This window comes from Camelus ferus, chromosome 35 (assembly GCF_009834535.1).
Source record: "Camelus ferus isolate YT-003-E chromosome 35, BCGSAC_Cfer_1.0, whole genome shotgun sequence".
Taxonomy (NCBI): Eukaryota; Metazoa; Chordata; class Mammalia; order Artiodactyla; family Camelidae; genus Camelus; species Camelus ferus.
Window position 1 is genome coordinate 353447 of NC_045730.1, and position 27719 is coordinate 381165.

Here is a 27719-nt window from a genome sequence, read left to right on the forward strand (position 1 = left end):
TCTTCACTGCTATCCAAATGTGACAGCACGTAAACCTGAGCAACGTGCCTGCAGTCAGGCGGAGAGTGGCTGCAGGCATCCTTGGCATGGCTAGTGGGTTTGCAGTTTATCTCAAACTGTCACTGGCAAAACACCAGCCCAGGGATGTCTGCCTTTCTCTCAGAGCAGGCTCCCCCATGGGCACTCTGCAACGCCTTCAAAGTTTCTGCATCAGAGGCAAGCGTGATCCCATGTCCCTGCTTCATAAAGCAAAGTGACATGGCCTTGTGAAACCAGGACCCCAGAAATGAAGTAAGTGAAGGAAGGACAAGCCAGCCCAAATCAGGCTCCACAGACCACTGCCTCTCCTGGTCATGAATTGGGTTCAGAGAGCAGAAGCTGACTTCTCCCTGTGGCAGGACAGACAAAGGCCACCTCCCCTGGCTCTGGGATTCCAGCAGAAGTGACGCTTCACTGAAACTGGTTAGAATTAGCAGCCACGCACACAGAACAGGCAAGGACTTACCAAGACGCCCTGTCTGAACGTAACACCTGGCAAAAACAAAAGGTAAAGCACTTCATGGAAGGATCAGCTTATTCGAGAGGGAGTCCCCTCAGTATCTATGAGATCCTCGAAACCAGTCTCTCGGCCAGCTCCTGGACTCAAGAGGCACGTCCCACACCATAGGACAGCAAGACCAGGATGGCAGAAGAGGGACAAAGCCATGTCAAGGCAGTCTCATCACCCTCTTCAGAGCTGGAGGGAGGACCGCGCACCAGCTGACCGCCAATGGCTGCTCACCAACAGGTCACCCAGGGCCACACAGAAGTGCCATCCTGAAAGGGCTGAAGGGACCTCCAGGTCATGTAATCCAGCTGCCTCATTTGACAACCGCGGGCCCGTGAAACACAAAGTCCAGCATGAAGACTTCTAACCTACATGCCCTGCCTCCTCCCTACCCACCTCCCATAGTGTGCATGAACAGTGAAGAAATACGAACGCCATGAACTTCCAAACAACACATTTAGATTCCAAGCATAAGATGCAAGCTAAAAACATAAAGATAAATGGTAAGAAACTTTGGAAATTAACCTAAAGACTGTTCACTGAATACCCAAAGGCAAACGTCATCTTCTAAAAGGAGATCAGATGAATTCAGCCTCAACTATTCCTGAAATTTCACTGAGTATCTGGTGGGATCTACTTCCTTCTTCTCTTTTAACACGATTAACCCAACAACTAGTTATTTCATTTCAGGGAAAAGGCTAAAATCATTTTTAAAGGCCCTACCACAAAACACTTATTGTTCATCTGTTGTATAATAAAAGGGGTATTCAGCTTCAAGCGTCTACAACACGGGTTTTGTTAAACAGCGTTTGTGTGAACAGACACGAGAACATGAAGAGACCCTTGGCCGGAGCTCTCAGAACCCGCAGAACACGTTTCAGCAGCAAGAGGAAAAGGCTCTACAGTGCGGGTCACCTGGAGATTCCTTGTCCTCATTGCGAAAAAGCCAAGTAAATGCCCCGCGTTCACCAGAAAACAAGGGAACACGTCCCTCAGAAGAGCCGTGGTTTCTGCTTCTTTCTCATCACCACCGACCAACAAAAGTCTGCACGGTAATCCCAACACGTCCAGCCTGTGACGCCCCAGAAATTAGGCTGAAGAGTCTACCAACTTGGAGATGTTGTTTCTACAAGTCCAGGCGTGGGCTCTGATAACACCTTTCATTACTGTGAATGAGGACGCTAACCCCCTTCCAGAATTTTCTTTAGGGGGTAAAACCATAGTTTGTGGCAGTTAATCACACCCTTAAAACTTCACTGTCACTGCAGAAACTGGGCAGAGACGCACGCCCAAGTTCTCCTCTCAGAGACCAGCCTCTTCTTAGGGCTCAGATGTGAGTATGGTGGTTGTCTGGTTTTTAAGACGAGAAGAAGGGGCATTTTCAAAGCATAATCAAACATCTTTTCCATGCAAAAACAACACTCGTAAACAGACAGTGCTACCAACTTGCCTCACACAGGTCAGCCCCAAAGCCAAACACTGCAGAGGCAGCGGTACAAGCCCCGCTCAGGGCGCTGCGAGGGTCCGCGTGTGCCTGCACTCCCCGGGCTCCGGTGGACGGGCAGATCCAGCCTGTGACCCACTCCCAGGCAAAGGGGTGCGGACCCCTGCTCTCAGAGGAGTGTTTTGAGACACAGCCCGCTGTGGTGACATAGGACCAGAGGAGGGAGGCGGAACTGAGAGGGGGCCATTTCATCACATGCAGTGACCTGAGGGCAAGAGGAGCAGCAAGCTGGCGGCCAATCTGGAGACCTTCTGTGTGTGAGCAGGGCTGGCAGCTCTGAAGACCATTTCCAAACCCGAGTGTCCACAACACCTACACCTGCTGGTCTCAGACCCCACTGACCCCAACATCCAGGAGGAAGGGCTGGACTAGGAAAACAACATTCTCCGAGGGCAGAGGTGGAGGGAGCAGTTTCAGCACAGAGCAGGCAGTCCTAGGGGAGACGGACCAGAGCCAAGTGCCTGGTGGGGAGCCTGAGGCTGACCGAGGGAGGAGAACGCGCTCGTGGGGGCAGGCGGCCAGAAATCCCTGAAACCCACCCCTCTGGCATCACCACGGTCAGCATCACTTGGGAACTGAAGGTCTTGGTAAACCCAGGGCTTGGTCTTGTCACTTCTACCTAGTGCTTTTGGTCCTTGGTAAACGCAGCTCAGAGGACCCAGGGTGTTGGGTTCAGAGCCAACACTCCAGGTAGCTGCACTTCGAGTATCTGAATAATGAGCAGACTGTCACAATTTGATGGCATGGCAGGAATATTCAACACTGAAGGGTTTTAGGCAGGAGTCAGGGTCAGGAGTCTTCAGGGACCTTGCTTCTGCCCAGCACGTGGAGGTGCCAAGACACTGTCACAACAGTCCTACACAGGGACAGTGGGCAGGATCTGGTCCACCTCCCAGGACATGTGTGATGGCCAGGCAGCAGCTGAGACTGACGGGGCTTCTGGGAAGTACCGGGTGGACGCCACTGCTGTTCCAAGAGGTGGAGAGGCGCTAGGAGCAGGCGGGAGCACCTCGTGTCCCGGCTCAGATGTGAGCTGAGACCCTGGGTTCCAGCCTCACTGTGCCGAGTGACCCCACCCCCACCCCAGACTTGCACAGTCCCCGGGGCCACACGGCCGCTGCTCCCAAGCAGAGTTTTGCTATTTATTTAACTTTCATTAACTTGCATTTGAATGGCCATGCTGGCTGGTGGACTGCCGGTCCCACTTGGCCTACCCTCCCGAGGCCGGTTTCTCTCCTATCAACGGGTGAAGGGCACCAGCCCCCGTGTCCAGAGGATCAAGAAGGTACAGTGGGCTAGTGGTTGGAGACAAGCATGCGCCTGTGCTGCTCTGGGCCCCACATGGCTGTGTTTCCATGGGCCGGGCTGGGGGTCGGGCACTGCCCCCCTCCACGGCTCTCAGTGCCTCCTCTCCCTCCCCTCTCTCATATGGCCAAGCACACACTCCTCTCCAGGACTCAGGAGATCTGTCCCCCTTACCCAAGACCTGCCATGATGGAAGAGAGTAATGCTCACAGGACAACATCCATGAAAACAGGGAAAGTTCCCAAACTGCTGTCCCTGAAGTGCTGCACCCTGAGGAGCAGCTGACGTGACACTAGGTCACCTGAGGCAGGTGGAGCAGACCACAGGCCAGGCTTCCTTCTCAGCCACCCGGAGGAGGTGCCTGTGCTGCGGACTGAATGCTGTGTCCCCTAAAAACCACATGTGGAAGCCCCAGACCCATGTGATGGGGCCTCTGGGAAGCAATGAGGTCGTGAGGGTGGAGCCCCACGATCAGATCAGCGCCGTTGTAAGAGGATGCCAGAGAGCCGACTTCAGTCTGTCTGTCTTGGTCTGTCTGTCCCTCCCTCCTCACCACGTGAGGACACCACGCGCAGGCGGCTACCCACGGGCCAGGAGAGCCCTCACCAGAACTGGCCACGCCAGGGCCCTGACCTCCAGAATGATGAGGAACGCCTGCTGTGTGGGGCGCTTTGTTACAGCAGCTGAGCTGACTGTGACGCCTGGAGGGCCCTGTGAGTGGGGAGGCCCCTGACCCCAGCGACGCCTCCTCCCCGGCTGGCCACGGCACCGCCACACCAGGAGCCCCAGCTGACCACAGACTCCTCCTGGATCCTCTTCCTCCTTCTCCGACGACACTCTCCTGGGAGCAGGGAGGTTACTTCTTAGGCAGGTTCTGTCATAATCTCCCTTCTTCCATTCTTTCCACCCCCAGAGAAGTGCTGCTAACAAGATAAACAGCTGGAGGCCCGGCAATGGCTCAGGGCCGAGACACTCTGCACCTGGGGCCACTCACACCTGCAAGGGCTGAGCTACACAGCCTGGTCTTGTGACTACTCAGCAAAGCCTGGAGGATAAAAACCAGTGCAGACGGGCAGACGCCAACCAGCACACAGGAAAGCGATTCCCCAGACTGAGTCTGGATGGGATCCCTCCCTACAGCAAAGGTGGGTAACGACTGTGAACTTCGGTTCTCCAAGGCTCATTAAAAGGTCTCCCAGGTGTGACCTTCCTGTATGACAAACAGCATCTCAGGCAGCAGCTTTACCAAAACACAGGCACGTTTCAGATTAACATGTGAGGCTGGGCTCTGTGGGAAGCATCTGCAACCTCTCATGTGCCCCCAAATGAAGTTATCACTTTGTCTGCTTTACTTCATGTGCCTGAAAAGAAAAGAAAACAAAAAGGCTGGCTTTTTTCAGCCAATCACCTACTTTATGCTTACATATTTTAAATTATAACAGTTGATTGTTTCTCAGACAAACGCTACACAAATATAACTAATATCATTATTACTACTCCAAATATTCAGTCCATTTCCAGATAATCAGGCAACAATAAAAAATAAAGCTATATTAAGGTTTACAACACTCAAGAATAATAATTTAAAAATACACTCATGCTTCAAAAATCACTATTCCTATTTTAGATGCCAAAATGCATATGAGAGAAGTAGAAACACTCTTGATTTTTAAAAAATCTTACATGGAGATGACCACCTTTTTTTTAAATTTTAAGAACTGACTGCTTTTAGAACTACAACAGCTTATGGTTCCAGACCAACGCTGAGGATTGGCCCACTCCGTGTCTCTTCCATGTGAAGCTGGAAAACTAGAAATACGCTTTCCAGACCCAAGGGTTCCCCATGGGCTCAAACACGTCCGAACGCAGCGGGCAGAGGAGTCCCTCCTGCCCACTCTGGCTGGTCTCTGCTGAAGCCACATGTCACGTGGAAAACAAATGTGAGCTTGGAAAGGAGAGACTTTATTTGGAAGCCTTACTGCAGCGGGGAGAGGACACTCCTGGCACCGGGGGACAGAACACTGTGACCCCAAGGCCTGTCGGCTTCTGGGGAGGAGGGGAGGAGTCAGCAGGGCCGGGAAGGATGCATGTGGGGGTGGGACAGAAGGAGGTGGGTCAGACACGGGTCAGGGGTGTCACCGAGGCCAGCCTGCTCCAGGGGGACCCTGAGGAGGGGCCGCACGGCCGGGGCAGGGACCTGGAGAAGGAGAGGAGCCAACATCCTGCTCCCACCAGTCAGTGCAGAGCATCACGACTTCCCCTGAGGCACAGACGGGACTGGGAGGGCCTGACGGGCTTGTGCTGGGTTCCCGGGGCAGCAGGGCCTCATCCAGCTCTCATGGAAAGGGGGTCCCCTGTGGTGAGTGAAGGGGGCAGGGGGACCCTCAGCCATCCTGCCTTGCGGACTCGGGGTGCAGGAGCGGCACACATCCCGACAGCCCTGGGTCCCGGGCCTCCTGCTGAAGTTCCCAGAGGGTTCTGAGTAAGCCTCGCCCATGAGTCCTCACACCTGCCCTCACAGCACACAGAGGCGGCCACAGTTCTGCAACATACACACACACACACACACACACACACACACACACACACACACACACACACGACAGCCCCGACGCTGCCACAGAAACATCACCCCACTGGTCGTGGTCCCTCAACGGGCCACAGGGCTTCCCGGACTCCCCACGGGGTGCTCGCAGAATTCCCTGGAAGGCGGAGGAGTGTGGATGGTGCTCTGGAGCCTTCCTCAGCCCACTTCCCACCCCACGGTGACAGCGGTGGTGGCGAAACCCACCAGGCAGGCTACGGGCGTTCACAGTGCTGACGTGAGGGCGGTTTACTCAGGAGCAACCAGCCGGGGCTCGCCCTGCCCCCTACATAACGAAGCAACAGCAAGCAAAACCCTGCCCCAGGGTGCCCTACACACCCGTCTGCTTGGGAAATGCTTCACGTTCACAGTCTAAGCTCCGCCATGTCAATTAACGTACGAAATCTATGCAAACGTTATTTGTTACAAAGCACATAAATCACAAAAGAAGAACATGCAGCAGAGGATGCAGTGTTACTGCTCCAAACAGTGAAGTGGGGGATTCTGCGTCTCAAACCTCAAACACGGATCAGCGCTCATCTGGGGCCTCTTCTGGCTCTGAGGTTACTTAATTCCTCATCCTCACAAGCAATGCACAATAATCCCCCAGACAGACGTGAGCGAGTGTTTCCAACACAATATACATTATTACCAAGACCAGACTATGTGACTGTAATGTCATTTTCTTAAAGGCCCAAATAACAGATCCAAAGAAGACACACTACTTCTGTCCAATTTTCTCTTCCACCACAGTTTATAAATACCTATCATCTCCTAGAAACCACTTCTCACTATAATTTAAGGCATTTGAAAGGCTGATACAACATGGTCGTTTCTAAAAGCTCAGAGACAATGAACAGAAACGCTATATTAATTTCCTATTCCTGCTGCTGTAACAAGTTTACAAATTTAGTGGCTTCTGACACCACGGATTCACCTCCTGCAGTTCTGGAGGTTAGAAGTCTCCCTGGGTGAAGGTGAGGCAGGGCTGCCTACTGAGGCTCCAGGGAGAGTCTGTCCCTCATTCTTTCCCAGCTCCTGGAGGTATCACACCACCCGGCCCCCGCCCCCAGCACCACCCGGCCCCCGCCCCCAGCACCACCCCGACCCCCGCCCCCAGCACCACCCCGACCCCTGCCCCCAGCACCGCCCCGACCCCCGCCCCCAGCACCGCCCCGGCCCCCGCCCCCAGCACCGCCCCGGCCCCCGCCCCCAGCACCGCCCCGGCCCCCGCCCCCAGCACCACCCGGCCCCCGCCCCCAGCACCACCCGGCCCCCGCCCCCAGCACCGCCCCGGCCCCCGCCCCCAGCACCGCCCCGGCCCCCGCCCCCAGCACCACCCGGCCCCCGCCCCCAGCACCACCCGGCCCCCGCCCCCAGCACCACCCGGCCCCCGCCCCCAGCACCACCCGGCCCCCGCCCCCAGCACCGCCCCGGCCCCCGCCCCCAGCACCGCCCCGGCCCCCGCCCCCAGCACCACCCCGACCCCTGCCCCCAGCACACCCCCTTCTTTGACGTGGACCCTCCTCCTCCCTCCAGTAAGAACCCTTGTGATGACTCAGCTCCACCCACATGACCCAGATCACCTCCCCATGTTGAGATCCTTAATTCAGTCACATCTGCAAGGTCCCCTCTGCCACGGAAGGTGATATATTCTCACCAGTTCTGGGAATCAGGACGTGGACATCTTGGGGGGGGGGCATTATCCTGCCAATCACAAATGCTGACAAGTAAAAATTACTTATAGAATGTCTGTGATTAATTTTCTACTTAACTTTCAAATTTAAGACCCAAATATTACATCACATGACAACCACATTAATCATTAACCAGTCACAGGATGTCAACCAACATGACTTAAAAAAAATCAGCCAACCTTTAAGTACTGAGGGCCCAGTGTATCTCCAGAGCTACGTGGTGTAACAGAGAAAATGTGGGGGCACACGCACACACACACACCCACACCCACAGGCATGCACGCAGACCCAGACACACACACACAGTCGCATTCCCCTAACAACCCCAGCACATTCACGACAGAAGACCAACGCTTGTGTCACGGGCCTAACTCCCCTATCACCGGGCTTTGCTCTCAGAGTCACATCAACAAAGCGATGTTGCGTCACAAGAGGAAACGGTAAGGACACGTCCAGCTGTTCTGACTCACTGCTCTAAATTGAACATAGAGCAGCTAAAAATATCAAAAGACAAATAATGATTAGAACAAATTTAACAGCCTCCCCCAACTTCAGGTTTCTATTCAAGCACTTGAGCTTTTGTCTCATTATACGAACTTTTCAAAAGCAAACTCCAGAATTCACAAGATGGTAACTTCTTCTGGTGGTGGAATCAGGAAGAAATGGGTGGAAGGCTGCTCCCTCAGCCGTCAGGAGCTCTTCTTCTGCAAAATGCCCAGAGGGAGAAGGGGCCCAGGCTCTTTAAGGTCACTTCCAGTCTGGCCAGCAGTCCCGAGGCCCGAGGTACACTGCACCAAAGCCGTTACCCCAGGGAACTAAGCACCCCACAGCAGCTTTTCAGAATTGCTTCATACCACCTGATGCTGAATTCAGAAACAGCGTAAGCTGTACTTTCATCTTTGAAATAGGAGGATCGTTTTTCCCCCCAAAACAGTTTCCCTTTCTCTGAGATGACTTGGTGTCATCTAAGAGTGAGCGTATTGAACACGATACCCTCCGTCCCTTGACTCATCAGAAGATGACATCCACCACCTCTCCACTACCAAAACCTTACCTGATAATCCCACAGTTTAGCCGGGCTCGAAAGCATTTAAAAGGGAGTAAAAATCCAGCTGCAGGTTTGGGTGTGACACAAAGCCCTGTGCTGTTTCCACCTGGGCTGCTGCTGGCTCAGGTGCAGCCAGTGCCCGAGGGAAAGACAGAAGCCCACAGGCTTGTCCCTACAGCTGCCCGGGCACTCCCAGAGGGGACCAGGGCCCACAAGTTCCCACTCACACTCCCCAAACAGAACACAAACAGCAAACGGGGCGGGGGGGCATGCAGGGGGAGGGGCACTGGGCCCCGGACCGACAGACGTCAGCTCAGTCGGTTCGGCCTGCTTTCTAAGCCCTTGGCCAGAATCCCCGGCTTTCTGCCTGCCACGTGTCAGGCAGAACGGTCTGTCCCCTCACTGGCCCAGCACAGCCTTTCCCGAAGGGGCCCCAGAGCCCCCCCACCACAGTCCCTAACACGTCCCCTCCACAGAGCCTCTTCGGATTCAGCAGCAGAAGAGCTGAGCACTTCCTTTAATGTCACTTATTCTCGACAAGAATACATTCTATGCTTTCTATTCAGTAAAAGGAACACAAGCAAGGTGCCTGAGGGCAGGGACGAACCCCGCCTCCTACTGTAGGGCCCGGCCCCTCCAGCCCCTCCATTCTCAGCAAACGCCCATCAGGTCGGTTTACTGTTTCTGATATTACGTCCAGAGGCTAAAGTGACTTCAAACAGCCCGGATCCGCCCACACGACCAGCCTCACTCCTCCTCACCCACACCAGTGGCCCCACTGAGAGACCCCCCGCCCATCCTCAGCACAAAGGATTATGACTCACATGCCTGCTCACTGCTTGGAACACAGGGGCAACTTCCAGGAACTTCCAGAAACAGAAGAGATGCTAGTGCTCCAGGGAGCCAGGTATCTGCTCTGCAAAGTCAAAAAGGGCCGCTTTCACGAGGTACATGGTTTAGTTACTGAAGGAAATGCTTCCATGCTAGTTTCAAACTTAAATTTGGAATTTTAAAGGACTGCGCTCTCAGCAGGTGTGCACTTGGAGTTGGTGGCCGGAGGGACGGGGTTTAGCCACATGCTTTCCCTAGTCTTGCCTAAAATGCAACACACCACACCTGTGCATTGGGGTCAAAGGACGGGGCTCTGGAGGGTCAACAGCATAGTGGTGGCTCTCTCATCTGGGCAAGAACACTGCTCCCACTTTCTACAGGAAATGGATGCAAAATTTCCAACAAATGAGTGAAGAGCTCACAAGAGATTTCTAATTCTGTTCTGTGAGAACTTGAAAGAGCAGGTGCGTGGGGAGAAGTGCACCTGCTCCCTGCCAGTCCCCAGGGGGATGGGGGTGTGGGCCGAGCCAGGACAGCTGGGCAGGCACCAGCGTCTCTGAGCTGGAAACTGGCACCTCAGGGCCCACCCAAACCCAGGGACTCAGAACTGGGCCCACGGGCGAGTCTCAAACATTCAGGGTTCCAACTGACCGGCATCAGGGCCTAGGGATTCCCAGGAGCTAATTACAAGAAAACACCCCATTCAACATCTCCCTCCATGGTTCTGCTCAAGCTGCACCAGGAATGGGCACTCAGTTCCTGAAAACTGTCCCCAGACAGGACACATCCCAGCATGGGGCCGGCTGAATAGCCAGAAAGAAACCTTAGCTTTCCCACCAAGTAAAGTTATGAAATGACTCCTGTAAAGGATGCCATCCACCCCCCAGAGAGCCCACGTCTGCACATTTTGCCTCAAGTGAAAGAGGCCAGGAAGGGAAAATGCATCAGTAGGGAGGCCCATGGCCTCCTTACTGAACTCTCCGGGCAAGGCCCCCAGACCAGCCAGCAAGGGACCGCCTGCTTGTTCTGTGACTTGCGTGAGGTCTGCGCACGCCACTCCTGCAGAAGGTGCACACCTCTCCCTCACGGAGAAGATTAAAAACAACGCTCAACCTCAGCTTCCACACCCACATAGCACCAGCTCGACAGACACAACACTGTGGTGTAACCTGTGTGAGCAGTCTCTCATCCTGGCATTGGAGTCACATGCCCACCAGACCAGGAGAGGCCGGCACCGTCTGGCCCGGGAACCGACTTGGAGGAAATCAAGGCACCGAATGGTCCCACGGGGCTATGTTCTTGGCAGAGCCAGATCAGCAAACAGCTGCGTCAGCATCCACCTCGACAGCTTTGATTTCTGCTTCTTTTAATAAATGCCACTGTTTCCAACTCAGGATCATTCGAAGAGGAACGTAACAGCAGGTACTCAGAGCAACCACAGCATCGGCTACTGAATTACAATGCCACACACTCCTAACGAAAGTGGACTTTACAGCAAGAGCTGTGGCCTGGAAACGGGGCCCACCAGACCCCTTCCCGTGTCTGCCTCAGGTCACAGCCCCTGGAGGGGAGAGGCCTGGACCCTGGCTCGGTGATGCCTCCACGTCTGCCCTTCACCCACCCAAACCAGCCCCCTGTCCCTGGCTAACTCCAGCCTAAGATACTCAGGGCTTTTTTTTCCTGCATTGACAGCCAGGAAGCCTGGGTCATCCCAAACCAACGACTGCATTCTGAGCTGTCCAGCCCAAGGCACCCCGACGGTCACCGGGGACCAGGAAAGCTAACTCAGCAGCCGTTCCCAGGAGATCTCATTTCAAAATGCACGCAGGTCTGAATTCAGATTAGAAACCACACATCTTTTTCCACACAAATAGCACAAACAACTATTCAGCTTCCACATCTGGCCGGGAATCAAAGCTGAGTCCCACCTGTGCCCACAATTCAAGATCAATTCGACAGGGAATTCTGCCATTTTCCCTCAGTGTGCAGTGTGGATGGTGGGACACAAAGTATCCTGGAGACTCGCCGAGACGGGGCCTGGCCAGGGACCCACAGGGGCGCCCATCGCCCTGAGGCCACATGCACCAGCTGTGAGGTGCTGGCACAGGGCCACACCCACTGGCACCCCCAGCCCCTGTGAGGGCCCCAACGTGGCCTTCTGCGCCAGCCCTTCCCCTGGGACAGCCCACCAGGAGCACTTCCACGATGACAGAAATGTCCCCAATCTGCTCGGTCCCAACAGAAGCCAATGGTCACCCGAGGCTGCTGAGCACCTGAAAGGGGCAGGTGTGACCTGGGGACAGAAGTTCCTGTTAATAAACTCATTCTGCAGATGTATTTAATTCATGTAACTCAACTTTAATTAAATTTACATTTGAAACAGCCATGACTACTGGCTACCAGAGTGCACACCGTAGGTTGAGGGAGAACGTGCGCCCAGAAGCTTCTCCGGGCTCTTAAAGGCACTGGACACATCGTTGTGCAGAAAATCACTGGGGGAACCTGGACAGCAGGTGCACGAGATGCACTTGGTCTCCAGGGCCGGACAGACCTGGCTTTGACCCCAGCCCTGACGTGCGTGACTTCCGGCGTCTGTTCCCTCCACTGGAAGTGGTGACAGCCCCCCCGGACAGGCAGCAGGATGGGGTGATGGACTGGCCCAGCCAGCCAGGCGTCACCCTCAGGAAATAGGGGTGATGAGGGGAGGTGAATGGAAACCCAATGGCGGGAGCGCATGGGGCTGGAGCAGCTGCTGGGGGCCCTTCACACACTGCTTCTGCCAACAGTCCAGGGACAAAAACACAAGTCGTGTGAGCATTATTTGCATTTTCTTTCAGGAGAAATCACTGCACAGCTGTTAAAAAGAAGATATCGGATGGTGTCTGTCTTTAATCTGACCCCAGGGCCACCATGGCTACCTCTGCAGGACCTGGACACGTGCAGGTGTTCTCACGGGGGCGGCTTGTGTACAATGGAGAACAGGTCTCTGTGCTGAGGGCTGTGTCTCCTCGGATACATTGAGCTCACCCAACTTTCACCCCTGAGACATTGAGGTCACTTATAGTCAATAACCTACAACTGCAGGTGGGAAACAGGAAGACAGTGTCACCAAATGTCATCTCCCTAAGACACGCCCCCCCCATCAAACGTATAAATGTTCATAAAAGGTCCCTTTACTTGGGATCCTGGGAGAGACACCGCTCACAGCACCTGTCCTTGGCATTTCCTTCACTGGAACTTTTGACTCATCTAGAACAATGTCATCGACAGGTGTTATCACAGACGGAAACATCCACTTGGAAGAGTTCTGGGCTTTAGTGCTGAAAACTCATCATGCTCTGGGTCACAGGACCCTCCAAGCAACAGGAGCTGTGATTCACATCATACCGTCCAAAAGCGCTCTTGGGCAGGAGCCCCCCAAGCACCACCGCTCGTTCTGTCTCCCAGCTGACGACATCTCGCGTGCAGGTGGGCTGTGCTGCTCACTGAGTCATGTTCCACGACCGCCGGAGAGGTTTGGGGCCTGAGGGGAGGAAATGGCGGTGGAGTCTGTGCACACCCAGCGGTCTTTCCTCCCTGCATCATCGTGGGGGCCACTGAGCACTGGTGCAGGGCCCCTCCTCCTCCAGTTAACAACTCAGGCTTGAGTCCCCACTACTCTGTCCACCCCTTGATGATAGGCTATTGCGGGAAAAACTGTTCTTTTAACTTTGGGCTCCAAAACAAGTACAAAATTTCTAACAATTTTATCAATTAAATTAACAAGCAGCAGCTTGTAATCTGGACCACAATGTGATGCAAAATTCACAAGTAATTTGGGCTGCAAAAATAGCTCCTATTATGTTACAGACGAACACAGATGACAACGTCAACTAATCTGTATCTACTGTTTGTGGGGCCAGTCTCGTAAACAAACCAGCTATTCAAGCAATGAGAGTGTCTTCAGTCAAATCCAAATTAATTTGCTTCCCTCATAAAAGATTTTTCTTTTCCAGTACGAACTTTGAAACCTATGGTCGCAGGGGAAATGTCCTAAGTCTGCGCTGCCCCTGAGCAGGTCTGTGTCCTTGCCCCTCAGGTAGGCCACAGTGAGACCCCGCTAAGCCTCCCAACAGTGAGCCCACTGATCACAGCAAAGCAGCATGGAAACCACACACCAGACCAGGGGACAGGCCTGGAATCAAGCCTGAGGCACAGACACAGTCTGGCCCGAGGGTCCCACCGACGCAAGCACCCCTCAGGGTGGAGGTGAGATTGATGTGACTGCGCACGTGAAAGGCCCACCAGAGTGGACACGTGGCCAACAGGGCTCCTCCTGTGACGGAGCAGCTTACCACCACGGGGACAGGTCAGAACCACTTCCCTGGCTTCTCCAAAGTATTGAGGCCCAGGGATGCTGCTGCAGGGTTGCCTGGAATTTGCATTTTACTGTGATTCTATGGACACGAAATTTGGAGCCATTGATAAAAGGTGCCACGGCCTCCGACTGGCTTCACTCATCTTCACAGGCTGGAAGGACACTGATTCTCATATAGACCAGGTGGGCAGGGCCGGGAGGCAAAGGTGAGGGGAGACAAGGTGTGCACCAAAGTCCCCGCACGCTGAGGCTCCAAAGAGAGGCAGAGCCTGCGGGGAAAAATGCACCTGCCCGGCGGGGAGTCAGAAGGTCCCCCGAAACTGAGTAACTGCTGAAGGCCAAGGGTGGGCAGCCTGAGCACAGACCCTTCACAGTCCATCCTGCACGCTCGGGATGGGGCGCTGGGAGACATGGGCCTGGGGAGGGGCGGCCACTCCCACAGGACAGTGTGATGAGGAGAGGCAGGACCCTCGCCCCAGCAGAACGGCACCTTCAGCCACTGGCAGGGGGGACAGCTGCCCCCCATGGGTCCCCAGGGCACAGGGGAAGCCCACCACCCCTGGAGGAAGGGGAAGAAAAGCACCTCCATTCCCGTGGGAGAGGCAGGAAACGTCTCCTGCCAACAGAACCAGGCGGAGCCCGGACGGCATGACAGAGAGGGCTGATGCCACCCCACAGCCCCACAAGCCCTGGACTGGGGGCTGAGGGCGGGTCAGGCCGGGAATGGCCCCCTCCATGACCACTGGGTCTCCCAGGGTCAGCACCGGGCATGGAGAGACACCCCAGCTCTGACCTGAGGCGGGGTCAGGAATGCTGAGAAAGACTGGCAACCCCAGCCCAGGCACGAGGTGGGGCTGGGGTCTGAGGGCAATGTGACCACAAACCCAGTCCCACTCACAGCCTGACCACAGGGACTCAGCCTCCCACACCGGGGGCCAGCAGAGGAGCAGGGCCATTTCTGGCACAGATACCCTTTACCTCAATCTCCGCTCTCCTACACTGGGGTCAGGTGTCCAAGCAAAACATACCACACACAAAGAAAGAAATAAAAAAATCCACTGTCAACAGACAAAGCAAACCACAGAACCAGACTCAGAGATGACTCAGATGTAAGAACTATCAGGCTGCAAAATTTTCAAAACAATGACTAACATGTTACAGGCTGTAACAGAAAATGTAGAAACTATGAGGAACTTCAGCAAAGAGAAGGAATCTATGAGAAAACGTCATCAAGGGTAAATTCAAAAAAAAAAAACACTGGCAACAGATGAAGAATGCCTTCAAAGGGCTCATCAGCAAACTCAACCCAAGTGAAGGAGAAAAAAAAATCAATGAACTTGAAGATAAATCAACAATTACCCAAACTGAAACATACAGAGGACAAAAGGGGGGAGGGGGGGATCAGAGCACAGCGTCCAGGAGCTGTCAGTCTAAAAGAAGGAAAAGAGAGGGAAGGGGACAGGAAACTCTGAAGAGAAGATGACCAAGAATTTCCAAAATTAACGAAAGACATAAAACCACAGAGTCCAGAAGCTCAGAGAATCCTGATCAAGATAAGCTGACCCTTACTGTGCAGATTCTCAACAGCAAGACTCTCCCTCCAGGAAAACACATCGGGATTATCCAGAGAGCTTTTTAAAACTATACGCACCCTAGATTCCCTTTGCAAACTAACTAACTAACTAACTAAAAGTAACATCAATGTCCTTCAAATATGTTGGAGGAGGGGAAAATGGGTAAAAATCATTTATTTTGATCCATTCAAATCCAAGCATTTTGAAGCAGGAGTTGCAGAAGGACACACAGCTGTGACCCATCACAGGCGGAGGCACCTGGACACACACATGTGTTCCATGCCTCTATCCACAGAGGACTCTGTGATGGACACTTTTTTTAAATCTAAGATGGCAGTCACTTCCCCCAGTAAATTATTTTTAAGAGCCATTAGCTACCTGTGTGAGAGCAGGTTTTAAGGACCTCACTTCACAGAAAGGTGTGACACCAGGCTCACACACCTGGTGTGTGGTTTGTTCATCTTGACTGATAAGCAGTCATTCTGATCATTTTGAATGACAGCTGAATAACTTTCTAGATTTTGGCAAACCTGACTGACTGCTGATGACCAGAGACATTCACTCCCGAGTGAACACTGACACAGCCTCAGCAGGGCCGCCCGTGGCACCTCGATGGCTGAGGAAACGACGTTTTCAACCTTTGCCTCCTCCCCCACTTCTCCATCTCCTCGGTGGTTGCCTGGCCCACCCTAAGTGTGCATTTCCATGGTTCCCTCCTGGACTCTCCTGCCCCGTGCAGACACTTCCTCCAGGTGTCAGCTGTCCCGTGCACATGAGTGCCCTGAGAAACAAGTAGACGCCAGCTGCATGTCTCTCCTGGGAGACGCTCCTGTCCAGAAGCACCCACAGACCTCAGTCCTTCCTGCCTCCTGTCTTCCCTCTCATCCAAACCAAAAATCCATGTCTCACCCTAGACTCTGGTGCTCCTCACCCTCGCTCGAGGCAGCCGCCGAGTATGGTCTGCTTGCCTTCCTCATGCTCACAGACATCTCTTCCATCCATCCCCACAACTTCCAACTACTTTAGTTACTTCCCCAACCTGCAGTCATGAGGAGCCCCAGCCTGGCACCTCCCGCCTCAGCTCTGGGGTCACCCTGCTCCGAGATACAAGTCCTAGCTACCACTAACCAGCAGGGGGACCTTAAAGATCTGCTCTAACTCACCTCAGTTTCTCAAATGTAAAATGGGAACAAGAATCAAGCCCACCTCAGGGGGTTTTGTGACGATTAAATGAGGTCACAGGCAGCTGCTGGTCACTTGTAACACAGGGCACTGGGGTGTGCAGGCTCCTGCCCACACTGAAACATCGCCAGCCACGGTCTGTCACAGGTCACATGGCTCACGCTACGGTGCAGCTGATTCTAATACCATAAATTACATGTACTTACAGCCATGGCTACTGAATAAAAATTTTTAAATCATTACAGTCTGTTTGCTTCTTTGCAGCTAAGCTAGAAGACTATCACTCAGTTACAGACTTTGAAACCACAGAATAACACGTGATTTGGGAACAAAGCCTCTTTGGATAATTATCCCAGTGGCTGCCTGGGGACAAACAGCCACGTCCACGTCCGTCAGGAGGAACAGCTCAGAGCCTGTGGACGTGCACACGGCTGCATACCCACTGAGCACTGTCCTTCGTGGAAGTTTGGGCCAGCTTTTCACTTTTTCCAGAACTTGAAGTCTAAAAGGAGGGGCGTATGTAAAAATCACGAATATCACAAGGACGTCCAGTATTTTCCTCAATTCAGAATCCAACAAGGGCACAACCTTAACCGTGTTCTCATGGTGGCCCCTTTTCCACGAAATGGAGCAAAATCAGAACTCTAGTGGGTGCCTCCCGGGCTACGTGGAGACGCGCCCTCTCTAACAGCTACACTTCAGTTAGTAAGAAAGACAACATAGTGACTCTTCACTAAATAAGACAACTCCAGAGTTATCACACGGTCTGATTACGCTGTTTACCCATCTGTACTCTGCGCCATTAGGCAAATTTATTTCAGCACGTGTGGCTCAGTGTACTCGTTTCCTAGTGGCTGTAAGAGATCCCCGCAAACCTAGCAGCTTAGACCACACAGACTTACCTACAATTCTGGGAGTCAGAAGCCCGGAGGGGATCAACAGGTGAAAGTCAGGTGCTGCGGGGCTGCTTCCCCTGCGGCTCCAGGCCTCTTCCGTCCTGGGGACGCCCGCTCCCCAATCTGCAGAGCCAGTGACGGCCGGAGTCCTGGCCCCACCCGGGTCACATCTCCTCCGTCTGACGCCTCCCTCTCTCACCTTCAAGGGCGCTTGTCCCAGGCCAGCAGGGCCAGCCTGCTTTCGTTAACTGATTACCCCCGCCAGGACCCCGGCACACCGGCAGGGCCCTGGCGTTGGACGTCGACATTTGGGGGCCACCATCCTGCCGTGACAGACTTCCAGCAGGGGCTGCCCTTCAAGGACTGCTGTGTGCTGAGCAGACACGTCCTGGCGCTCTCCAGATGGAGGGCTCTCCCACAGGGTTCTGGCCGCCAAAGGGGTGGGACCGGGAGGACAGCTGGGTGACCCCAGGCACCTCCCGAGGGGTCAGAGCAGGACGCTGTGTGCGTGTGTGTGTGAGACATCTACCCAAACCACATCCAAGGGCACTCACGGTGGACACATCTCTGTCTGACGGCTGCACCCAAGATGGCTTCAGTCTCTACTGGCAAAACCCCAAAGTGACAGAAGAGACCACCTGAGGACTCTGGAAATTGACCAGCCACGGGAGACTCTGCACGTGTGCCACAGCAACTGGGGCAGCCCGAGGTCGCCAGCAGTCCCACCCTAGTCCCAGGATCTGGAGCTAAGCGGCATTCCTGAGAAAACCTATGACATTCCCAACCCAGCAGACAAGGCCGGAGCTCCTCCGTGGCATGCAGGGACAGAAGAGCAGGCCGTGCGCCAAACAGCAAGCCCAGCACAGCCACCCACCACCCACTCCCGCCCCGGAGTGGAGCCTGAGCCACAGTGCTGGCGGGTGGGCCCCCCGGGCCGGCCCTGTCCCTGCAGCAGACGGCCCTGGACAAAGAGGCAACTTCAGTGTCAGCTGAGCATCCACTCACTGAGGGCGTGGCTGCGCTCAACACCGACTGGGCGGAGGGGCAGCACCAAGGGGCAACACACTAAAAGTAACCCTCTGCCCTCATGTTCGTGACGTGGACACCTCCATCGTTCAGCTTAGGTGGCACTGCTTTAAGTAAATCACCTCAGCCATGCACAACTGAAGTGTCTGCTTGTCCAAGCTCAGCATAGCTCCACGACAAGTACTTCCAATCAAAATGTAAATCAGCGTCCCTTATTCTCAGGGTCACGCCTGGCCAAAACCTACTTGCGTGAGGGTTCGAAAGTCGACCTGGTCAGACTGGACGTGTTTTCTGCTGTCTGTTTTATACACCATTTACCTGAGTGTTACTAAGCCGTTTACGGCGTTTCCCTCCTGTCTGCGCCGTGGGAGCGTTTCCTGCTCTTCCGACTGTAGTGGTGCGGCAGCCACAGGCTGCTGACGTCCGTGTGCATGTGTGCTTCGTGGCCACACACTCTCACACGAGCAGGGCAAAGGCACACTGAACCAGGCTGAACTTGAAAACAGCACACAGAGGCCCGACTTCCAGGGGCCCTCCTGGGTGGGCCGCAGCCTGCGGGGAGGGGGCGCTCGGCTGCAGCGCCTTTACGCTTTACGTCTGTGCAGCAGACTGAGAGACTAACTGACCACGAAGGAAACCACTAACTTCCGTTTCTCCAACACAAGCCTGGAACCTCTCCCGACTGAATGGGTAACTGGGGGCGATGAGCAGATATGAAAAGAATAAAAAGTAATCTGCACGTGTGGAGAGAAAAAATAGCCTTTTATGTTTTCCTCTGCTTTTTACAAGTCTCCTATCATAAAAGTGAATTTAGAAGTTTTACTGCTTTTGACGGGTAGTGATTCTCAAACCCTGGCCTTTAAGCAGAGTAGAAAGGCTCAATCGTGTCAAAGTTTAACAACTGAATCCTCCAACTCTCAAAACCACTCTGCTCGGTTTGAATTTAAAATAAATATGTCTTACACTGACTCAGTTTATTCACTGGCTTATCCAATAATTAATTGACTGGTTTATCTCACAGTTTAATTATTCAGTCATGCTGGCAAACTGTTTCAGTTTTTGTTTTGTTTTTCCCATTGAATACGTATGTGACCGTCATTGTAGTTTGCAGTTAACTGGTTCTGACGTTTGGTTCTGAGGAGGCCCAGGTCCTTGGAGATGAAGAATCAAATTCAAAATTCAGCTTTGGGGAAAGAGAGAGAGACACAGGGGCCAGTGGGCCACCAACGGCCCAAAACCAGAGCAGGACCAACCTGAGTATTAGCTGCTATGAACAGCGCAGACACGCCCTTGTGCACACACTAAGCACAGACGCTCGCGCACCACCACAGCCGGGGGCACAGGGTGAGTGAGAGAGACCCTGTCGAGTCCCCGCCCCACCCTCGCCACAGGTAACGAGACCCACTTGGCACGTTACCTGCCCTTCCTGGGCCTCAACTTTCTGTCTGTAGAAATGTGGATAATGATGAAGCTGCCCCAGCGTTGCAGGGAGGCCACACAAGTGAAGCCCAGAGCCGGGGTGGGGGCACATCCAGACTGTGACCAGGCTGGTGCAGCCAAGAGGACGTCCCTCGTCCATACCCGAAAACCAGGAACTTCTAAGCCTAAGAACAAGCAGAGAGTATGGTTTCTTTCTTTAAATGCCATATTCTGGTTGTTTTTAAAAATGATTTATCTTCTTCAGCATAATTCAGAAAATATATTTTCCTTTGATCAGAAAAAGCCCAATAAACAGACAAAATCAAAGAACTACACGCACAGGTACCTATTTCAGCTCTGCGTGTCCTCCAGGCCTCCGGCATTCTCTAAGACACTATTTTAGGGTCTCCCTTCCTGAGACACCTGCTGGGGCTGGAAAAGCAGCTGCCGATTCCGGCTCAGGGATCGAGTGTGTGGATTCCTGGAGGGTCACCTCCTCCCCACTTCCTTCCGCTCAAGAAAAGAAAACAAAAATAATACTCTCCAGCCAAAAGCAGTAATGCTGCAACCACTGGTCCACAACGGCTCTAAGCTTGAGGTCCGTTCGATTAAACACTCAGCGCCGACTGGAATTACAACGTTCAGAAACCTCTCACCACGTTCAGACAAGCGGTCATGTTCTGACCGCTCAGCGTTGCTCAGTGACTGGCCTTCTGGTTCCACGCGGGGACACTGCGTTGGGTTAAGTTCAACAACACAATGTCAACAAGAAACCGTGGGGCCGGGAGCGCACCGCTGGGCACCAGGAAGCGTAAATGTCCTCACCTTAAACTCCAGGACAGGTTTCTACAGTCCTGAAGATGATCACCCGACTTCTGCCCAACAATTACGGTTCTCAAATTCATTTTTCCTCTGCTCCAATTCCAATTTCAAAGCACCAACATTCTTTGAGTAATTATTCCATTTGGAATACTGAGCAGCCAAGAGGAAAGGCTCCAGTGAGAACGGGACATGGGGACCGGCCACCCCATGGGGCCAGCAAAGCCTGGGAACAGATGGAGCGGTGATGACGCGGAGTCAGGGCATCACCCAGACACGTGCGACTACAGTGGAGCAGGGCTGTCGTGGGGGCTGCCTGGGAGGGGCAGGGGCAGGGCAGACGTGCTGGAGTCCCTTAGGCCGGCGGGGGGGTGGGGGGACTCACAGCCGCACAGACCAGAGAGGACAAGCCATCCGGCCGCCTCCTCTCGCCCAGAGAGAGTTCCAGTGGATAAAAGCAGCGCACAGGGCAAAGGGACTTTACATGGATGCATCACAGAACCAGGAAGAGCACTTCTGAGTTCCTCTGGTTTCCGACTCAACCTTCAGGGGGCAGATCCCAGAAATGGAGCCTGAAAGCGCCCAGACCCCGGCCCCCATACCAGGGGCCCCTCGCAGCTCCCTGTGGCCGGGCAGGAGGGTCGAGGGCCTGGAGGACCTGGTCCTCAGCGAGTCACCACATGACAAACTGACGTGGCTGTGGTGTCACAGATCCTGGCACCTAGGACTGAAGAGGCCTCCGAGACTCACTCTGAAGCTCTGTCCCCTCCCTGTCACCAGACCGCAAAGGAGAGGCTCTAAACTGAGTCAGAAGATCAGGCCAAAGGTGGGAGCCTTATCTGCTTCACTCACCGGGCACTGCCTGGTTGCTGCAGGGGGCCCAGTCTCAGGAACAGGCGCCCAGGGGTCTGAACGGGATGCCAAACTCAAATGCCTTCAGGAGCAGCAGGTGGGCAAATGCGGGGGTCTGCCATGGATAAACTCCTTACGACACAAATTCAGAAGTTTCTTTTCACCTTTACTGAGATGTCCTGGAGACATGACAGATGTTGTGTGGGTTTAAGGTTCACAATCTGAGACCTGATACATTTACATACCGTCATACGATCACACGATTACCACCGCAAGGTCACAACACTGCCACCACCTCACACTCTTTCTATTTTTTCTTTTTTTTGGCCACAAGGACATTTAACATCTATTCTCCTAGCAACTTCCAGGTATATGACACAGCCCTGTCAACTACAGCCCCTGCACTCCGTCCCCAGAGCTTACTCACCAGACAGTGGGAAGTCTGCGCCCTCTGATCAGCATCTGCCCATTTCCCTCCTGCAGCCCTGGACAGCCACCACGCCACTCTTAGTTCTGTGAGTTTGGCATCTTTAGGTTCCACATGTAAGTGGAATTATGCTGTAGCTGCCTTTCTCTCACCTACTTCACTTAGCATAACATCCTTCAGGCTCCTCCATGTTGTTGCAAATGGCAGGGTTTTCTTCCTTTTACGGCCACACGATGTTCCATTATACACGCACACACACACTGTATTGTCTTTATCCACTAACCCCCCGATTTCACACCTAGGTCGCTTCCATGTCTTGGCTCTTGTAAATAATGCAACAATGAACATGGATATCTCTTCAAGATCTTGATTTCATTTCCTCTGAATAAATACCCCGAAGTGAAACTGCTGGATCACATGGTAGTTTGACTTTACACGTTTTGAGGAACCTCCATACTGTTTTCCAGTGGCTGCATCAATCTACATTCCCACCAGCAGTGCATGAGGTTCCCCTTTCTCCGTGTCCGCACTGGCACTTGCTACTGCTTGTCCTCTTGACGATGGCCATTCCAACAGGTGTGCACCGGTGTCTCACTGTGGTTACGACCTGCGTTTCCCTGACGATCAGTGATGCTGAGCACCTCTTCGTGTGCCTATCAGCCATCCGTATGTTTTCTTTAGAAAGATGTCTATTTGGATCCTCTGTCCATGTTTTAAATAGACTGTGTGCGGGTTTGGTTTTGTGTTTTTGCTGTTGTATGAGTTCCTTATTTATTCAAAAGTTTTAAAATCCCATGTTGACCAAACAAAACCCAGGACTGACTCCAGGTCTGAAATCCCACAGCTTGCACTTGGCTGCCTGTGTTGAGTGAGTGAAAGGAGACACAAAAGGGCCGCTCTCTCGTGTTCCTGGTTGACGCCACATCCCAACTGTTTTGGGATGAAACACCTCCTGATAAGGAAATGGCTCAAAGCCGACACATTCTTCTATAATTATTAAAGCCTAATTTTAAGGCTGTATCATTTTAGTCTAAATCTCCAGCACAGCACCTTCTACATAGCAGGTAGTAATTAAGTCTTGGTTCGTTTGGCTGGACAGATCTAGACCCAAAGCCCAGAAGCCCTCTCACTGGACATCTGGCCCGGCTCAGGCTCATGTGGGGTTACCAAGTACTGTTACCCACTCTCCTGACCACATGGCAAGCTCTCTGAAAGGGTCGGGGCCTCTGTGCGTGCCGAGCTCCTGATACCAGGCTCTGTGACACGGCCCTTCTACCCAAGACTGTATCCTCAGGGAGGCTGGACCTGACCAGCCTAACTCTACGGCAGGGGTTCTCAAACCTCATCCTGCATCAGGACCCTGAGGAGCCTTGAGGAAACACAGGTGTGAGGATCCCACCACCAACAGTTTCTGATTCAGCAGAGCTGGGATGGGGCCCCACATCTGCATTTGTGACCATTTCCCCCTCGACAATGACACTGCTGACCCCCGACCCACTCCCTAGAGCACCCCTCCCTTGGCACCGTGTCAGGGACGAAACTAGGGCTTTAATTCAGCCACTTCCTGCTCCTCCTTGTGCCCTCCTGGGTCTGCACAGGGAGCACCAACTGTGTGACAAGGCTCCCTCACTCCTTCCAACAGCGTGGCCCCACCTGCCCAACTAAAACAGATGCGCTCATGACTCAGATGTGCTGCACAGCACACAGCCGTTAAAAACGACATTTGGTAAGAATACCTGTTAACACAGGGATTTTGCATGATATATTACTACCAGAAAAAACAGTAATAGAGCTGTATTTCAAAATATGGTACAGATTAAAGTACACATGGGTGGATGGTTGGATGCACGAATGGGTAGTTGGATGGGCAATTGGATGGGTGGGTGGAGTGGATGGTTGGATGCACGAACGGGTAGTTGGATGGGTGGTGGATGGGTGGGGGGTAGACGGCTGGATGCACAAATGGGTATCTGGATGGGCAGTTGGATGGGTGGGTGGAGTGGATGGTTGGATGCACGAACGGGTAGTTAAATGCATGGGTGGTGGATGGGTGGGGGGTAGATGGTTGGATGCACGAATGGGTAGTTGGATGGGTGGTGGATGGGTGGGGGGTAGACGGCTGGATGCACGAATGGGTAGTTAGATGGATGGGGGGGGGGTAGATGGCTGGATGCACGAATGGGTAGCTGGACGGGCAGTTGGATGGGTGGGTGGATGCTTAGCTGGGTGGTGAACAGGTACTGAGAAATCCCTGGAAGGATGTATGCTATAATATTAAAAGAGGTTATTTCTTGTGGTGAGATTACTTGTGTTTTTTGCCAAATAATTTTCAACCAACACTACTTAACAACAGTGAAAAAAACTAGCTGCTTTTAGTCTGTTTGAAAACGTTTTAGGAAAAGTATGCTTTCTTAATGCTTCTGCTTGGATTGCTTTTACTGGTTATGTTCATTCTCCTCTATCCCAGAGTCAGGGTGAGACAGAGGGAAGGTGTGTCCTCCGAGTCCACAGCCCTAGTCGCACCTTCACGTCTGTAAAGTGGAGGCCACGCCCCCTTCCTACTCCCACAGGCCATAAACAGCACATGCATCATACAGCCGAGGAGTTCCTGGAGCCTTGAGCACTAACATAAGGTGAGGACAGGCGTCAATTTGGCTCCCGTTGGAGACTCGGCTGCTCCCCACTTAGCGTGCACCTCCTTCAAAACGCACAAGAAATGCTGTGTTAAATTTTAAAATAGTTGCATTTTTATAGAGCATGAACGCAAGAGGAGTGAGACCCTGAGGGTCTGGAATCCACTCCAACCAACAGCAGGTGGGTGCATGGCTCCTGCCAGCCAGCGAAGATCAAAGCCCCGCACGCACAGCTCTGCAAGGCCGCCTTCCAGGCTCGGCTGGAAGCCTTGACCAGCCCGTCCACAAGGACTTTACACATCCAAGACACATAACTAAGGAACACACTCATTCAGGAAGGACTCACAGAGCAGACCCCAAGCAGGTGTCGCTCTAGTGGGCATGTGAGAAAACGACAACACAGCCTCACCGGTGCTGAGACGGAGCCACGGGCACATCACCATGACAACCTGGAGACAGGAGGGTGGGAGGTTGGCCCGGGGAGCCCATGAGGCCTGGAGACCCTCCAGCCCCCGCGTATTCTCTGGGTGCACAGGCTGCACCCACTTCACCCTCTGAGGTTTCCAAGAGCACAGCCAGCCCCAGCAAGGCCTACTGCCTGTCTGACAGCAGACACCCAGGCAGGGTCACCTTGGGCTGTGCCTGTGCTCGGTAACCTCCTGTATTTTAGATCCAGGGGCCCGACATCGACTCTGAAAATGAAAACACGTCAACCCGCACTCCAGGCGCGTCTTCAGCAGGTCACTGTTCACACTGATGATTACAAAACCGCTTGAGCTCCACTGCGACGGCAACAACAAACCCTGTTACCCGGGCCGACTGCCATGGGAGGCTCCGGGCGGCACCCCTGCCTCTGCCAGCTCCGCTCAAACTGACACGAGTCCCATGACGATGACTAAGAGGCAGTCGCACGTCAGCTTCGGCCCAGAGGAGAAGCCATGGAAAAAAACTCCTCGCAACAGCGGGCAGCTGGCAGGGCCGGCTCCCAGATTCAGCACTGCTCAGAGCAGAGGGCGTCCTGGGCCAGCGTGGCTCTGCGGGAAGGAGACCGTGCAGCTGGGCTCTGCCGGGCCTGAGGGCTGAGCTGCCAGCAGGTCAGACAGCCCAGCACTTTCCCTGGCTTCCGGAGCTGGGGAGGCCAGAGGAGTTATGAACAGCATGGGAAGGTCTGGGGGGAAAGGGGGGAAGACTCCCAAATTCACAGACGACGTGAAGCCAGGCAAGGCCTCACGCACGCCTGCCACAGCCATCGGTGAGGGCCGCCAGTAGTTCTGAATGTGTCCAAATGAATAAAGGCCTCCTTTTCAAGGTGTATTGAATCTTTTTCATTACTTACAAGAGGAGAACAGGTGCCTGAAGTCCTCCCCACAAAAGAAAGGAAGTTAACCTGAAATTGTATGTAGTAAAGTTTATTTTAAGATGACAATGCTTCAGTTCAAAAGAATTAAATGCTGAAGGATATTTCATCAGATGGGAATAGAATAAAACAGTGAGGATTCTCACAAAAGCACCTTGAAAAGGGCCACTGAGCGTCGAGATTTCCATAAACTGGAAACGAGGAAAACCACGTGTAATGACACACGCAGTAAGCTGCTAGATTCAGTCTAAAGTAGCAAACAATTTAAATTATACTCAAAAGTGAAGCAAGCTGGGGGGGGGGTGTAGCTCAGTGGTCGAGTGCGTGCTTAGCATGCTTGAGGCCGTGGGTTTGAGCCCAGCACCTCTGTTACACAAACGGCAAACAGCACTAAATACGTCAACCTAGTCACCTCCTTCCCCCAACTGAGCAAACGAGGAGCCAGGGTCTCGCTGGGACGCTGTTCCCAGACTCCAGCATGTGACCCTCACGCCGCCAGCGTGGACAGTGACTCATGGGCGCCACCATTCACCGACTTCCCAGGACACACGAGGCTCTGTTTTAAGCATGCAAGTGTCCCTTGTGACTGAGGCGGAGCCATGATCCCCCTCCTTTACAGACGAGAAAATGAGGGAGGCAGGGAGCGGTCACGCAATCCGCCCGAGGCCACACAGCTGGTGAAGGACAGCGGGTGACAGCACCAGAACCTGGGCCCATGCGTCACCCTGAACCCAAGCGCTGCCCCCAACAGCTCTGGTTCAGCCCCCAGCGCCAGGCACTCTACAGAGGGGCCAGGGTGGAGGCCCCCATCAGCAGCCCCTGGGTCCCCGTGTGCCCTCCCCCATCTCCACTCCACACACTTCTTCATTCTCCTTCCCTTCGTACATAGGCCCCTCGAGTGGTCCAGCGCTGCCCCCTGGCCAGTCAGGACCGGGCACATGCAGGGAAGGGCCCGAGCAGGGCAGGAGCCTGAAGACCACCTACTGGGCCTCCACAGCCCTGAGTCCGGCTAAACCCGTTCGTGTCCCTTCACGGCAACCCCCATCCTGGGCCATTCGAGAGCCAGTTTGATGACCATTCCCCCACTCCTCGGGTCACAGACACCATCCTCCTCCTGTGAACAACCCACAAGAAATGCGATCATAGCCTTATACCATGTAGGAAACGCACCTCTGTCCTCCTGTCACTGAATGCAGCTCTAGTCACATCGTTCACTGCGCTGGATCTCTGTGCTGAACCAGGAACTCCAGCCCCGCCCTGTGGGTAGCGTCCCTCAGGGGCCCACACAGTACCCTGCCCCGGTCCTCCTGTGGCCTTCCTCCTCACACAAGAAGCCGCTCTGCCACTAGACATCACAGCCGTGTCCCGGGCAAGAAGACAGAATAAGAGGGCCCAGAGCTGTTTGGGTTTTATCCAAAAAGGGACCCAAAAAGGGACCCCCTCCCCAGGAATCCTCACCATCTCATTCTCCAGAGCCTGTCTCCCTGCCGCTGCTCGCTGCAGAAGTGAGTTTTAAGCTGGGCCCACTGCTTCCCGGAGCAAAACTGGGGATTCCTTAGTGAAGAACAAGGGAAAACAGGTTATCTTCCTGGCTCATCACAGCACGAAGTCGCACCCTCCACCCAACGGTCCCAGGGGGCACTGGCTGCCACCTCCCGACA

General features: G+C 53.8%; 1 protein-coding gene and 1 long non-coding RNA gene across 2 annotated transcripts in view; one reads left to right on the plus strand and one right to left on the minus strand.

Moving 5' to 3' along the window:
- The window catches only part of DIP2C (disco interacting protein 2 homolog C), a 247211-nt gene that overhangs the window by 182576 nt on the left and 36916 nt on the right, over positions 1-27719 (minus strand).
- On the plus strand, positions 1890-10417 carry LOC116661602. The gene is made up of 3 exons (XR_004317545.1): positions 1890-1971; positions 8735-8737; positions 10404-10417. It is a non-coding gene; the product is annotated as an uncharacterized LOC116661602 (long non-coding RNA).